This window comes from Cryptomeria japonica, chromosome 9, assembly GCF_030272615.1.
Source record: "Cryptomeria japonica chromosome 9, Sugi_1.0, whole genome shotgun sequence".
NCBI classification, from domain to species: Eukaryota; Viridiplantae; Streptophyta; class Pinopsida; order Cupressales; family Cupressaceae; genus Cryptomeria; species Cryptomeria japonica.
The window spans coordinates 27,293,608-27,309,426 of NC_081413.1; positions in this window are offsets into that span (position 1 = coordinate 27,293,608).

Consider the following 15,819-nt stretch of genomic DNA (forward strand, 5'->3'; position numbering starts at 1 on the left):
TATCTATTAAGCAAGTCAACATTGACAGGGAGAATAGCCAAATGGGTTATGATACTAAGTGAATTTGACATAGAATATGTTGACCAGAAAGCTATCAAAGGACAAGTTATCACTAATCAATTGGCTGATGCACCTTTACAAAATAACATGCCTTTGCACATCGAATTTCCTAATGCAGATATCTTGATAGTAAGTAAAAACTTCTGGGAATTGTACTTCGATGGTTCTTATACCCAATATGGTTCAGACACAGGAATCTTTTTCATCACATCTCAAGGACACACAATTCCGAAATCGTATAGACTGCGATTTCCATGCACCAATAATACTACAGAGTATGAAGCATTAGCTATAGGGCTTAAAATGGCCATTGAATGGAATGCCAAAGAACTACATGTCTATGGTGATTAACAACTTGTCATAAATCAAATAAATGATGAATATCAAATAAAGGATGATAAGCATATGCCATACAAACAACTGATAGAGGAATTTAAAGGACACTTTAAAGAAATCACATTCACCTAGATTCCCAGAAATGAGAATAAAGCAGTAGATGTGATGGCTACAATAGCATCTCTCTTGCAAAATAAAGAGAATCAATAGCATTACGAATTTCTTGTGGAAGATATCTTAACCCCTACCATCCAATCCCAACATACCTATCAAATTTGCCATATATTAAGAACTAGTGAATCCTTATACGGTCAAACCTACCAATATTTGAAAGATCATATCCTTCCTTTGGAATTATCTTGTAATCAATGAAGAAACTTTATTTGTCAGTCCTCTTGCTATACCGTTATTGTTGATATCCTATAGAGGCGTGGTCTAGATGGTACATTGTTGAGATGTCTTGAAAAAGATGAATCTGAGAGAGTTCTTAATGACATTCATGCAGGTATTTGCGTTACACACACAAGTGGTTTAACATTGGCTAAGAAACTTATTCGTATGGGTTACTTTTGGCCTAGTATGGAAAGAGATTCATTCACCTATGCTAGAAAATGTAAACAATGTCAGATCCATGGAAATCTAATCCATGCACCAACACAAGAGTTATATCCTATGACGGGATCATGGCCATTTTCACAGTGGGGCCTTGATTTGGTAGGAAAGATCAATTCCTCGTCTTCTAATGGACATAAGTTTATTCTGATAGCTACTAAATATTTTACTAAGTGGATTGAAGTAGTGCCTTTAACAATAGTGACAAGAAAACAAATATCATCATTCATCTTGAATTATATAATCTATCGCTATGGCATTCCTATGACCATTATCACTTATAATGGAAGACCATTCAAAAATCAAGATGTGAAAGAACTATGTGAATAGTTTCATATCCAACATAGGTTCTCTACTCCATATTATCCATAGGGAAATGGTCAAGCTAAGGCATCAAACAAAACTATCTTGAAAATCTTGAAGAAAACAGTAAATGAAGCTGGAAAAGAATGGTACATTCAGCTAAATCCTGCTCTTTGGGCATACCAAACTAGCATCTGCACTCCAACAGGGGTAACTCCATATTGTTTGGTCTATGGATCAGAAGCTATATTACCTATAGAAGTAGAGATGCCTTCTCTACATGTATCCTTGCACGGTCTTATACCAGAAGAAGAACAACAAGTCTCTCGACTCCAACTAGAACTAATTCAGGAACGTCGCCAAAATGCAATAGAACATTTGAAAGTATACCAGCAAATTATGGCAATAAGCTATAACCACAGAGTCAAGCCACATATTTTCTAGATTGGAGATATAGTTCTAAGGGAGAATCCAAGAAATCGGCAAGACCAAGAAAAGAAGGGAAAATTTGAACCAAATTGGCTAGGACCTGTTGTCATTGTAGCAACATATGGATCAGGAGCATACAAGTTATCTACCCCTGAAGGTGATTGGTTTGATGAACCTATCAATTCTATCCATCTCAAGAAATTCTATGCTTGAGATATAAAGTCCTAAAAAAATCAATAAAAAGCATATAAAGTCTTGAAAAAATCAATAAAAAGCATATAAAATCCAAAAAACAAAATGCAATAAATTTAGATGGTGAAAACGTGGTAAACATGCACTATCCAAAATGTGAGTTCCTTTATCTATGAGATCACTTTGCACACCTATCCACTCCATCCTATCACATCTATTGTTGCTATCTATCACTAGCTTATCCATTCCGTCTTTCGCATCCATTGCTCTGAACCATTTAGCAAGAAATATGCAGCTTACCAACAATTAACCAATCTTTGACATACTTATCGTAGTCACTATCTTACATTTTATCAGCATTGATCAATTTGCATTTATATCTCGCCATGATTTGGATCTTGATCAATTCATACATCCATAATAAATTTTTGTTTCCACTGGGGGAAAAATCCTAATTCCTTTTGCTAAGGTGATCTTTTGAATCTTTAAAATCCAAAAACATTCAAAAAAATTCAAAAATCCAAAAACATCTAGGGTTTTGAAACAGATAAAAATCAACAAAGCAATGAAAATCAAGGCATTTCATAACAACTGAATTGTCAAACTTAGAAAATGAAGAATCAACCAGCAAGCTATAAAGGATTATCAAAGATCATTCATTAAGATGGTTATATCAGTTAATGACCATTAGAACATGTGAATGACATGCAAGATTCAGTGTTTATATCTTGATTTTATTGCTAATCATGTACTCTATGGAACTCAAGGATGTCCGTGACTAGAGAAGCTATGATGGGGCATGATTATTTTCTTTGATTTCTCTCTATGGTTTATCTCTTACTACGGTATGAACTTGTCTCAGGATATGATCAGCAAAAGATCAAGGAGGATGTTCCAAGTCAAGCATGAAAGGAGATAACCCTTGTCTATTCTGTAAGCAATACTCAGGTCAACTTGATCCATTATATCAAGTTGCTTGTATTAACTTGCTATATAAAAATCCATGTAAGAAATACTCAAGTCATCTTGAATCATTATGTCAAGTTGCTTGTATTTTCCTACAACATTTTAAAGCTCAATGATGAAATCAAGCACTGTTACAAGATCACATATGAAGAATGGTCATACAATTTTTAGGTAGATCATTTCATTAGCTCATTATTCATCCGCATTATAAGAATTCATTATCAATTACATTATAACCATATCATTTCATTAATAGATCAATCATCATAAATAAAGATTGAGTATACTTGGACAAACAAAAACAATTTGCATTTAATCATTATAGGTGCATTCATTTTAAGAAACATTTTAATCATCATTCATTGCATTAGTTGCATTCAATTAAGTGCATTTTATTCATCATATAGTGTATCATCATTATTATTTGCATTATCATTCCATTAATGATCATTTAGTTGCATCTTTGCACTTAGATTCATAATCATTATAAACATTAAATACAAACTCAAAAACCATTTCCTATAGATCATTTAAAGCATCATCATAATGAAACCAAAAAAAAGATCATAACATAATCCATCTAATCACTGCATCCATATAATAAATGCATATAGATCATCACCAAATAGAGTAATATGCATAAAGATCATCATCATATAGAGTAACATGCACAATAAAAGATCATCATATAGAGTCCATGTCTGCATATAGATCATCATAAAACAATAAAGTCCAACTATAAAATGAGATTAGATCAAAAGTACAAATGCCTCATCAATACAAATCAAGTCAAGAATCATGACTGCCTCTCAAGCTTGTGGGTCTAACACCTGCACCATCATCATCATCCAATGGAATCATTCTTCAATTTAATATCTTCATCATTCATTCAACTATCATCTATCAAGTCTTATACAAGATGTATCTTTCCTGAAACTAGATGTTTTGATCATGTATCATGTCTTATACAAGATGTATCATTCCTGAAACCAGACATTTTGATCATCTTTTGTCTTATACGAGATGTGTCCTTCCTAAAACCATACTTGATCTCAATCCAATCAATCTTATCAATCCACAATCTATTCACTCATCTATCTTTCATATAACATTCTTCTTCTATTGAGAGATCATCCATGCCTTTAATGCACAAATGATCTCTCGAGGGGGCATCATCATCAAATCAATATCCAAAACTCAGTATCTGGGGCACACAATCATGATTTTCAATCTCCATCAGGCACATTATCAAGACTTGATTTAATCTTTGAAACAATGTTGTCTCGACATTAGTTCAAAGAAGGGCAAAATGTATACACATAAAAATTGGCTATGAGCAATTAAATAAATATTTAACATTTATTTAATAATTATTCTTCTATTAAATAGTTAATTTGAAAAGATTAATGTATTTAATTCATTTTCATGTCTTTCTATTAATTAATATTTTATTAATTAATTCTTCTATCCTATTCATCTAATTAATTAAATATCTAATATTTAAGTATCCTTCTAACCAAGTTAATTAAATATCTAATATTTAATTATCTTCTCCAAACAATTAAATATCTAATATTTAGAAGTTATTCTCCTATCCTATAGTCTCAAATATTAAATAATTTCTAAATTATTTAATCCCTTTTCCAACTCACCTTCCATCTCCACTTCATCTTCCCTTTGCCAACTCATCAAACATGTGGCTAAGGAAATTAATATTTCTTAAATATTAATTTATCATTTATCTCCAACTTCCAAACTTAATAAAAATTGTGTACGTACACATATTTCATAATCATTTCCTATATTCTCTCCAACACTCCCTACATCTTAGGAAGGACTTGAGTCCACTTGGCCTCTCATGCCTAAATCTTCTCCAACCATCCTTAGATTCTCTCAGTTAGCAACCCAGTCAAGGTGAGATGAGTGACACTTGTCTTCTCCTTCCCCCTTTCTCTCAACCTTCGCTTTTGCTCATAGCCATCCAAATCTGTAGATCTGACCAGGACCGTTGATCTAAGCCACATCGTCTAATCCTCTCAAAGTCTATAAAATCAAGAGCTTCAGTTGAGAGAGAGTTAGACTTCAAGAGAGTTCAAGTGCATTTTTCAAGCTAATCATATGCATCCTGTCAGTTAACTACATGTTATCAGTCCATTCTTCATATGCCATCTTGGAAGCCAACAGTGCATTGTCTGAGAGCACACCATCTACAACTAGGAACAATGGAGTTAGGACACAATGAGACATAAATCATAAAGGTAAAATAATGTTTTATTTTAATATGTATTTCATGTAGTTTCATTGGTTGAATTTGGATTTCTTGTATGCATTTCCATTTGTATTTTGTGAAACTAACTTATTGCAGGTAACATTCTGAGGATGAAATTCAAGCTCACACATGTTGATCATAAGCAAAATTAGTACACAAGGTCTGGAATGTTTTGACATGCATAAGAGGATCACCTTTTCCATTATAGAGTTCCAATGGGGGATCTCCACATGTTTAGGTGGCATGAATTTAACAATATCAAGAGAAAGTGGGCTCACAATATCAAAGGTGGGCACAGTAAACTTGAATTGACTCATGGAAGGAATTTGTTGTTGTAAGGATGACACAGTTTGAGCAAGATTGTTGATTGTCATTTCGGTGGAAGAATTGATGTTAGACATAGGTGATTGAGAAGGTGGTGTGATGTTGTTGAAAGAAGGAATAGAGTGGGAATAAGGTGTTGGGACATTATGATAAGTAGGAATTGGTGATGATTGGGTAGGAAAAGGGACACTTAAAGGAGGAATAAAGTTGTTGAAGGAATTGCCCCCTTGTGTCACACTGATTGGTTGATGAATAGTAGGAATATTCATGGAAGACATAGGTAATGATGGAGGATTAAATGAAGAAGAAGGATTTCCCCCATGACCTATGGTTGTAGGAATGACATTTTGAGTTGAAGTAGCCATGACATTAGATGTGAAAGTAGGAATACTAGTCATAGGATTAGTCCAAGGAATAGAGGAATTGACTTGTGTTGAAGGTTGTGAGTAACATAGGGTTTCGGCACAACTCTTGATAGGCATGACATTAGAGTCAACAATACATGCAATGCCACACAATATATCAATTACATTCTTATCATTTTGAAGCATGCGTTTAAGACCTTTAATTAATAGAAGAGATTCACTATTAGGGTATTCTTGGGAAATCCATTGTTGAAATCTCTCAAATTGATTGTCCAATGTGGAAAGTTGATCTAAGGAAAGCCTAGTTAAATCTTCTTCTTCATCATGGGATCCATCAATGGGGTGAATAGGCACATGATTAGGATGGGAAGAATTAGCATGATCCTTATTAAAGAAGTCACCCAAATTAGGCTCCATCTCCTCAGTAATTAAACCTTGGGAAGCCTTAATTATAATGCTTCGTCTAACGAGGATAGGATAGGTAGGACTAATAGTGGTAATACTCATGCACTAGAGGGAAAATTTGAATTTTGAATTATAGAACAAAGCTTACAAAATTGAGTTACGCAAAATTCAAGAAAATAATGATTACACAATTTTGAACTTTGTTAGGGGGAGAGGATGACACAATTTCCAAAAATGAAAGGAAATTGGAATTTTAAAATTAGGGCCAAGGGAATACCACTTAATTTTAAAATTAGAATTTAAAATCAGGGCAAACTATAATTAACCTCTTAATTTAATTTTATTTTTTGAAAGTTGAAATGTTGAATTTTGAAAGTATTTCCGATTCTAGAGGTATCAAAAATTGATTAAATCAGCCAATCTTCTAGATTTAAGCTATTAAATATAGTTATAACATTCTCCCAAAATTTTAGGAAAAAGAGGAGGACCATGGCAGGAACGCACATGGTTCGACCAACTTTTTTCAAAATTTTCAGGGATGGATATTATGATGATTTGAAAGCTAACCCCCAAAACATTGGGGAATTTTACGATCTCTAGATGGGGGAAATGAAGGCGCAAATGTGAAAATAGGACCTTATTAGGGTTTTGAAGAAAAAGAGGAATTGAAGTTGAATTTTGAAAAGGGTCAAACCTAATGGATAGGGACACCTTGGAAAATGTTGGAAAATGTTTAGAAATCTGAATGTAACTGAAATTGATTTGATATTCACACAAAATACAATGAATTTTAAAAATTAGGGTTTGATGACCTAGCCACTTAATTTTGAAATTTGAATTTTGGAACAAAGGGGGGAAATTGACAATTTGAATTTTATAAAAAAGGGGGGAAATTGAAAATTTGAGTTGTAGGAATGAAGACAAATCTGAGAACAATCAGAAATCTAAAAACTAAATGGAAATCCAATTCTTGCACAAGTTCAAGATGATTTTTGAAAATTAGGATTTTAACAAGTAACCTCTTCATTTTGTAAATTTTAATGACAATCAAAACAATTATTAGATCTAAGATTACCAAAAGTAATTTTTACAAATTACAAGTTCAATGTTAAATTTAAAAACTAGGGTTTTTAATGATTTAACCACTAAGTTTGTAGAAAATGGAAACTTGTAAATGAGAAATATGAAATGTTGTTCAAAGTAAATCATGCAAGATGTCAGGTTCACCAAAATGTAATGGTGGGAAAATGGTGAATGATAGATCAAGAAGGAAACTACCCTTTCCCTCAAAGAGAGATGAGAGTTTCTCTATTGATTACCATTCAAGCACTTTTCACCATTAAATTAGAAAGAGGAGAGGATAATTCACTAGATTCAATCTCTCCACACAAAGATGGTAGATTGAATTCTAAATGAATGGGGAATGTTAAGTTGACCCCCTCTTTCTTGTTTGAAATAGAAAGGAAATTGATTGAATTATGTAGTGCCAAAGTGACAAAGAACTGATTATAACTTGAGATTGGAATATGGGATGAAGCTAATCACCTAGATCTGGCAGTGAAATGTCAAGATGAAGTCGCCTTGTGAATTTGAGGAAAAGTTGCCCAGACCGTGGCAGGAACGTATACGGTCCTCCAAAAGATCTATGAAACAAAAAAGGGTTTTTTCACCTCTGCAAATGAAGCTTGAATCCGATAGCACAATTGTGCACCTACAACCTACACACATAAAAGAGAAGAAAATGGGTTGGGATTGGGGGTTTGCCTTTAGGTCAAACCCCAGTTTTGAAATTAACCAAGTAATGAAAGAGAGTACTTGCAAGTAGATGTAAATGAAAGACTGAATTGTAAATCACCTCAAGGGAGTTGTGATAGAAATGTTGATAGAAATTCTTGTGTAGGATTGAATGTTGAAATCAATCTCCTCTTCAATAGTTGAATCCTTAACTTGAATGCAACACCTAGCCTTGAAGGGAGACTTGAGAATGCTCAATGTTCGAAAAGAATGCTTGAATGATTGAATGCTCTTGAATTTTTGATCATTTGTACATATTCCAATCTTGTCCAACTTCCACCTATTGAACTTATGCAAATGAGAGAGTGAATGCCTCCATAAATACATGTTGGTGGATTTGAATTTCATCATGGGCCGACATCGGGGGAGTTTCCCACCCAGGGCACAACCAACAATGCAACCCTAGGAAGGGTCTTTCCCCAAAATAGGGTAGGGATAGGGGTACCATGCCCCTGTCCTGGAAGGACAAGGGCACCACACCCCTACCTAAGGGGGGATAGTGGCACCACATAAAGGGGTGGGGTTTGGGATAGACTAGCCTAGTCTATGCTCTTGGATCCTTTCCTTGGATCACCAGGTGTTCTAGCCACACCCTAGGGTCTCTAGGGCTTCCCCTTCTTGTGGAATCCCCTGACCTTGCCAAATCCACCCACCAACAAGTTGAAAAACTACTCCTAAGGTCTCACCTAATCATGAGATTCAAGAAACCCTTACTTAAGCCAATAAGGGTTAGGCTTGTTCCACACCTTCCTAGGTCTTAGCAAGGTTAGGTCAGGTCTAATTCATGGGTTTTACACCAATTCATGTGCCCCCAAGATGTTTCAAGCTTCCAACCCCTTACCAATTTCACTATTTTGTGTTTTGCCTACAAAATAGGGCTACAAGGATTATGACCAATTAGGCCTCCTACCCGGTCCTTTAGAGCTCCCTCTCACAAATGATGTACTTGGTTGTGGAACTTCCCAAAAGACTTGATGTTCATTTGGCAAGGAATCAAGTATTTTTTACATTTTAGGCCTCCAAGTGTCCGTACACTGCCCTAGGTGGATTTTATGGTTTTTAAGGGTTTTTTTAGGAGGGTTTTTAGGCTTGCCAAGGTCACAGTGTAGGTTTGGTGGTCTTGCCACCTTGTCTGGATTGGTGCAATCTCCTCCTTCACACTAATGGTGCTCCACTCACCCCTCTACAACTCCTCCAAAGGGTGTCCCCTCCTCTGACCTTCCTTTCTCTCCAAGACCTCTGTAGCTTAACCCTTCCTAGCTGGGCACTGTCTAGTCTCGCCTAGGAATGGGTCTTTAGATAGCCTCCTTGAATTTTCAGGGGCCCTTCTTGTATTGAAATATAGTATAGGGTCTTTACTATCATTCCCCATAGTTTCATGGTGATTCCGCAATGGGGAATGGAATTATGAGCCCATTGACACAAACCGGTCCAAAACTAGACAAAGAGAATGCAATTTACAAAATATTTACAAACACACCTCACTTACAAACCAAAACCTAATATAAATGCTCAAAATGAAATTGAACACACCATATAGGACACTCCACATAGTTTTTCATGAAAATCAATCCATTAACAATCTTCCTTTACTCCATTTGTGCCGACTAGCAACAAAATTGCAGTCACGGTCAAGTCACTTTTCTTGGGCTATACAATATCTGACATCCAACCCCTTAAATTAGGGTTTAAAATTACTTATATCACCTTTTCCTTGGTTTGTGTTCCCATATTAGGGTTTTCCATGCTAACCTAAAGATTTTGACCTCTAGGTGGAAAAGTTGCTTGACAACTTTTAAAAGTTGTCATGCAACTTTTGAGCAACTTTCTCAATGTTGTTTTTCTTGACTCCTAGACCCATATTGGGCAAACCTAAGGTCATCAGCATGCTAAGAAGGACCCCTAAACACCTCAAAGGCACACATACCCTCTATTTTCAAGAAAAATATCAATCTTGACTTATGACCCTAGGACATCAACTAGGACCCTAACTAGGACCAATGAGCACATGGCTCTTATTTTATATACAATGGCTTCATTGAGAAGCAAAAACAAAATAAAAAATAAATGGTGGGTTCCCTTTGAAGGGTTCTCCTGCACCATACTCCCCCTTTGCAACAAACTAAGGAATTAGGGGAGTGAGAAGAGCCGGATCAATGCCAAGCTTCTTGAACTTGCTCTCCTCCACCCAAGTAGCTTCAGATACAGGTTGACCTGCCCACTTCACTAAATTCTCCATTTACACCTTAGTGTCTAGTATAATTCTTCACCCTTGACTCCAAGATCTCCTTTGCTATAGGCTTCTTCACTTGAGGTAAGGCATTCACATCCAAGTCTTGTAGTACCTTGGCTTAGTTCTTAGTCTGCCCTGCTATCTCTCCCTTGTACATGATCAGATCAGTAACATTGAAGATTGGTGAAATGGCTAATTTTGAAGGAAGTTCAACCTTATAAGCATTCTCACCATATTTTGCCAGAATTCTACAAGGTCCCACCCTCTTCATTTGTAGTTTGGTAGGCTTACCACTTTGCATCCTAGCTTTGCTCAAATGGACCATCACATAGTCACCCACCTTGAACTGAACCTCTCTCCTTTTCTCATCCATTTTGACCTTTAGTTTTTGAGTGGATTCAAGGATGGCTTTCTTGACTTTCTCTTGAACTTCCTTGATGGTTTGAGTGAAGTCCTCTGCATGGCCACTCTTCATCTCCATGGAACCAAGTTCCCTAAGTTCATAGACTCCTCTTCGATGTCTACCATAGACAACCTCAAAAGGACTTCTTCCAGTGGTCCTATTCACACTATCATTATATGCATACTATGCTTGAGGAATGATTAGGTCACATGTCTATCCATACTCCTTAGTTAAACACCTCAACAAATTGCCTAACACCCTATTGATGACTTTAGTTTGACCATCAGTTTGTGGATGGTAAGCTAAGCTAAATGAGAGGTTAGTTCCAAGTCTCCTCCACAATGTTTGCCAAAAATGGCCCATGAACTTGCTATCCCTATCTGAAACAATGCTTAAAGGGAGTCCATGAATCCTAACAATCTCCTTAAAGAAGAGATGTGCAACATAGCTAGCATCATGTGTAGTCTTACATGGAATGAAATGGCTCATCTTGGAAAATCTATCTACTACCACATAGATGTTGTCCATACCTATCTTTGTCTTGGGAAGTCCTACTAAAAAGTCCATGCTTATACATTACCAAGGCCTATTAGGGACTAGTAATGGTTGATAAAGACCAGCATTGCTTGATCCTCCTTTTGCCCTTTGACACACACCACATTATTCCACATACCTCTTCACATCTCTTGGCAAATTTGGCCAATAGTAGTACCTCTATACTAGATCCAAGGTTTTGTTGACTCTAAAGTGTCTACTTAAACTACCATTGTGTTTCTCTTGGATGAGGTTTTCCCTCATGGACCCTCTTGGCACACACAACTGATTACCTTTGAACAAGAGACCATTTTGGAGAGTGTAATCTACATACTCATGATGGAAATGGTTCTCAAACTCCTTGCAAACCTTGTGAGCCAATGAGAGGTCTTCATCTCCTTCATAGAGGTCCTTGAAACCTTCTATTCCTATGCTCTACAACTGCAGTTCTTGAATTGTCAACAATTTCCTGCTTAAAGCATATGCCACCTTATTAAGTTGCCCCTTTTTATGCTTGATGGTGAAGGTGAAGGATTGGAAGTATTCCATCCATTTCAGATGTCTATTTCTAAGCTTCTCTTGAGTGTTAATGTAACTCAAAGCCTGGTTGTCTATGAACACCACAAATTCCTTTGGAAGTAAGTAATGCCTCCATTTTTTTAGAGACTACACTAATGCATACAACTCTAGGTCATAGGCTGAGTACTTCTTCTTTGCTTCACTAAGCTTCTCACTGAAAAATGCCATATGTCTTCCCTCTTGACTCAATACACCCCCTACTACAATTCCACTTGCATCACACTCCAGTGTGAATAGCTTGTCAAAAGTAGGTAGGAGAAGGATAGGTTTTGTGGCTACTTCTTGCTTCAATAATTGAAATGCTTTGTCAGCCTGCTCAGTCCATCTAAAATTAGTTTTAAGGCCTCCTTTTATGGTGTCAAGGATTGGTGCACATATGCCACTGAAGTTCCTCACAAGCTTCCTATAGAATTGGGCTAAACCATGGAAACTCCTAACTTCAGTCCCTATTCTAGGTGTAAGCAAATTCAAGATTGCCTCCACTTTGCTTGGATCCATCTTCAAGGTTCCCTTAGACACCACAAATCCTAAGTAGACCAGATCTTGCTTCAAGAAGTCACACTTCAATAGTTTGATGGAAAACTTCTCCTCATGCAACCTCTCTAAGACTAACCTCAAATGCTCAAGGTGCTCCTCTTTGGTTCTGCTATAGATGAGAATGTCATCTAGGTACACCACCACAAACCTACATGTGAAATCTTTTAACACCTCATTCATCAATCTCATGAAGATGCTTGAGGAATTGGTGAGTCCAAATGGCATCACAAGACATTCATACAATCCTTCTGTGGTCTTGAAAGCAGTCTTCCACTCATCACCCTCCTTGATTCTAATCTGGTGATAACCACTTTTAAGGTCCAACTTGGTAAAATACATAGCACCTCCTAAACAGTCCATCAAATCCTCTATTCTAGGAATAGGAAACCTATACCTTATGGTGATCCTATTGATTTCCCTTGAGTCAGTGCAAAGTCTCCACTTGCCTCCCATCTTTGATGCTAGCACTACCGAGACTGCACATGGGTTGATGCTCTTCTTAATCAGTCCTTGTTCCAATAACTCCTGCACTTGCCTTGCTACCTCCTTGTTTTGGTTAGGTGTGAGCTTATATGCAGCTTTGTTAGGTAGGGATGCATCGGGAACAAATTCTATTTGATGGATTATAGACCTTCTTGGTGGGAGTTTTGTAGGTGCTCCATCACTCACTATGTCCTTATACTCTTGCAACATTTGCTTCACCTCCTTGGGTACCTTTGCCTGCAGCTTGTCTTCTTCCTCCTTTGGCTTCACAAAGATGGCACACTTCACTATTTCCTCCTCATGTAGCAAGTGTAAGAACTCTTTATTGGTAGCCAATAAGACACTAGGTGTTCTTGAAGTTCCCTCTTCATTCTCTATCAAAGAATGAATCTTAAAGGTCTTGATATCCTTCTTGAAGGAAATGGAGTTCTCCTCTCCATCATAGATCACCTTCCCATCAAATTGCCAGGGTCTACCTAGCAATAATTGACAGGCATCTATGTGTAACACATCACAAAGGATCTTATCCTTGTATCCTCCAATTGAAAACTCTACCCGTCCGTTCATTGACAAGCACACTCTGCTCATGATTCAACCATGTCACCTTATATGGGTTAGTGTGGGGTATCCTTGTGAGTTTCAACTTCTTGGTTGCCTCCTTTGATATTATGTGATCAGTTGACCCTGAATCAACTATAACCTTGCAAACTTTACCAATGATCTTTCATCTTACCCTAAACAATGCTCTCCTATGCTTAGGTTCATTCTTGACTAGCTATCTTATAAGGACCCTATTAAACATCAGATTTTCTCCAATCTCTAATTCAATATGGTCCACCTCAGGTGTCTTGCTGCTTGATGTGTCTTCATGTGCATAAGCAACCCTCTTTCCACTGTTTGATGACGTAGGCTTGTCAGGGCATCTATATGTCAGGTGTCCCAATTGTCCACAGTTGTAACATTTCATGGTTGCAAAGTAGGAGTTACCCCTATCGGTACCTCTACCCCTACTTGGACCACCTTGTGCACCTCTTCCTCTAGAATGGCTCCCTCTGAGATTGGTTTCACTACCATGTTCAATCAACTTGGCTTCTCCTTGGTTCCTCTACTCATTTGCCTTGCTTTGGTAACCGCCTCAGTGATTCATTTGTTCTCTACCTCTGCCTTTACCCCTAGTATTAGAGTCTCCTTTCCTTTTGTTCCTCTCTTCCACCTTGATAGCAAGCTGATGACATTTTTGAATAGTAGTAGGAGTCCATAGGCTTATATCCTCTTGAATGTTCCACTTTAGGCCACTTAGATACCTAGCCACCTTAATAGATTCATCTTCTTGGACTTTGGATCTAAGACAAAGCTTTTGAAATTCTCTAGTGTAGGAGGTCACATCAAGGTCTTTTTGCTTCAATCCTTGACTCTTCTTATGAAGTTGAACTTCATAATCCTCTTGTAAGTAGTTTCCTTGATCTTACTCACCATGGCCTTCCAATTGGCAATAGGTAGCTTCCCCATGCTAACTCTCTCTTCTTGTAGGTACTTCCACCATGTTAAAGTTGCTCCCCTTAGTCTTGATTTGGCAACCTTAACCTTTTGAGCCTCTATCACTCCCTCACACTCAAAGTGGTTTTCCATCCCCTCAATCCACTCCATGATAGTGTCAATGTCCATCCTTCCACTGAAATGTGGTAATCCTTCAAAAGATTTGGTGTTCAAAGCCTTAATAGCCTTTACAAATGGTTCTTCATTGAATAAGGGACCTGGTTCAGGTATAATGTCATCTATGTCTATATTTTTATTGCCTTTATCCTTGGTGTCTTCACCCCATGGTCCTTGTGTCCTCTGATCCACCACTTCCTGCAGCTTATCCCTTATCTCGCTCATAGCTTCTTCAAGGAGTCTATTCTTCTCCTTCTACTCTTCTACCTCCCTAGCTAGCTTTGCATTAGTGACCATTGTGCTTTCCCCTACTGATTCAACAGAATACAGAGACATACACAATCCACCAAATCTTTAACAGGCTCTGATACCAATCTGATGGGATGGGGTTTGGGATAGACTAGCCTAGTCTATGCTCTTGGATCCTTTCCTTGGATCACCAGGTGTTCTAACCACACGCTAGGGTCTCTAGGACTTCCCCTTCTTGTGGAATCCCCTGACCTTGCCCAATCCACCCACCAACAAGTTGAAAAACTACTCCTAAGGTCTCACCTAATCATGAGATTCAAGAAACCCTTACTTAGGCCAATAAGTGTTGGGCTTGTTCCACACCTTCCTAGGTCTTAGCAAGGTTAGGTCAGGTCTAATTCATGTTTATTCCACCCATTCATGTGCCCCCAAGAGGTTTCATGCTTCCAACCCCTTACCGATTTCACTATTTTGTGTTTTGCCTACAAAATAGGGCTACAAGGATTATGACCAATTAGGCCTCCTACACAGTCCTTTAGGGCTCCCTCTCACAAATGATGTACTTGTTTGTGGAACTTCCAAAAAGACCTACTGTTCATTTGGAAATTTCTCAATTATTTTTTAGGTTTTAGGCCTCCAAGTGTCCGTACACTGCCCTAGGTGGATTTTAAGGTTTTTAAGGGTTTTTTAAGGAGGGTTTTTAGGCCTGCCAGGGTCACAGTGTAGGTTTGGTGCACTTTCCACCTTGTTTGGATTGTTGGAAGCTCCTCCTTCACATGAATGGTGCTCCACTCACCCCTCTACAACTCCTCCAAAGGGTGTCCCCTCCTCTGACCTTCCTTGCTCTCCAAGACCTCTACAACTTAACCCTTCCTAGTCGGGCACTATCTAGTCTCGCCTAGGAATGGGTCTTTAGATGGCCTCCTTGCATTTTCAGGGGCCTTTCTTGCATTGAACTATATTACAGGGTCTGTAGTCTTATTCCCCATGGTTTCATGGTGATTCCACAATGGGGAATGGAGTTATGAGCCCATTGACACAAACCAGTCCAAAACTAGACAAAGAGAATGCAATTTACAAAATATTTACAAAC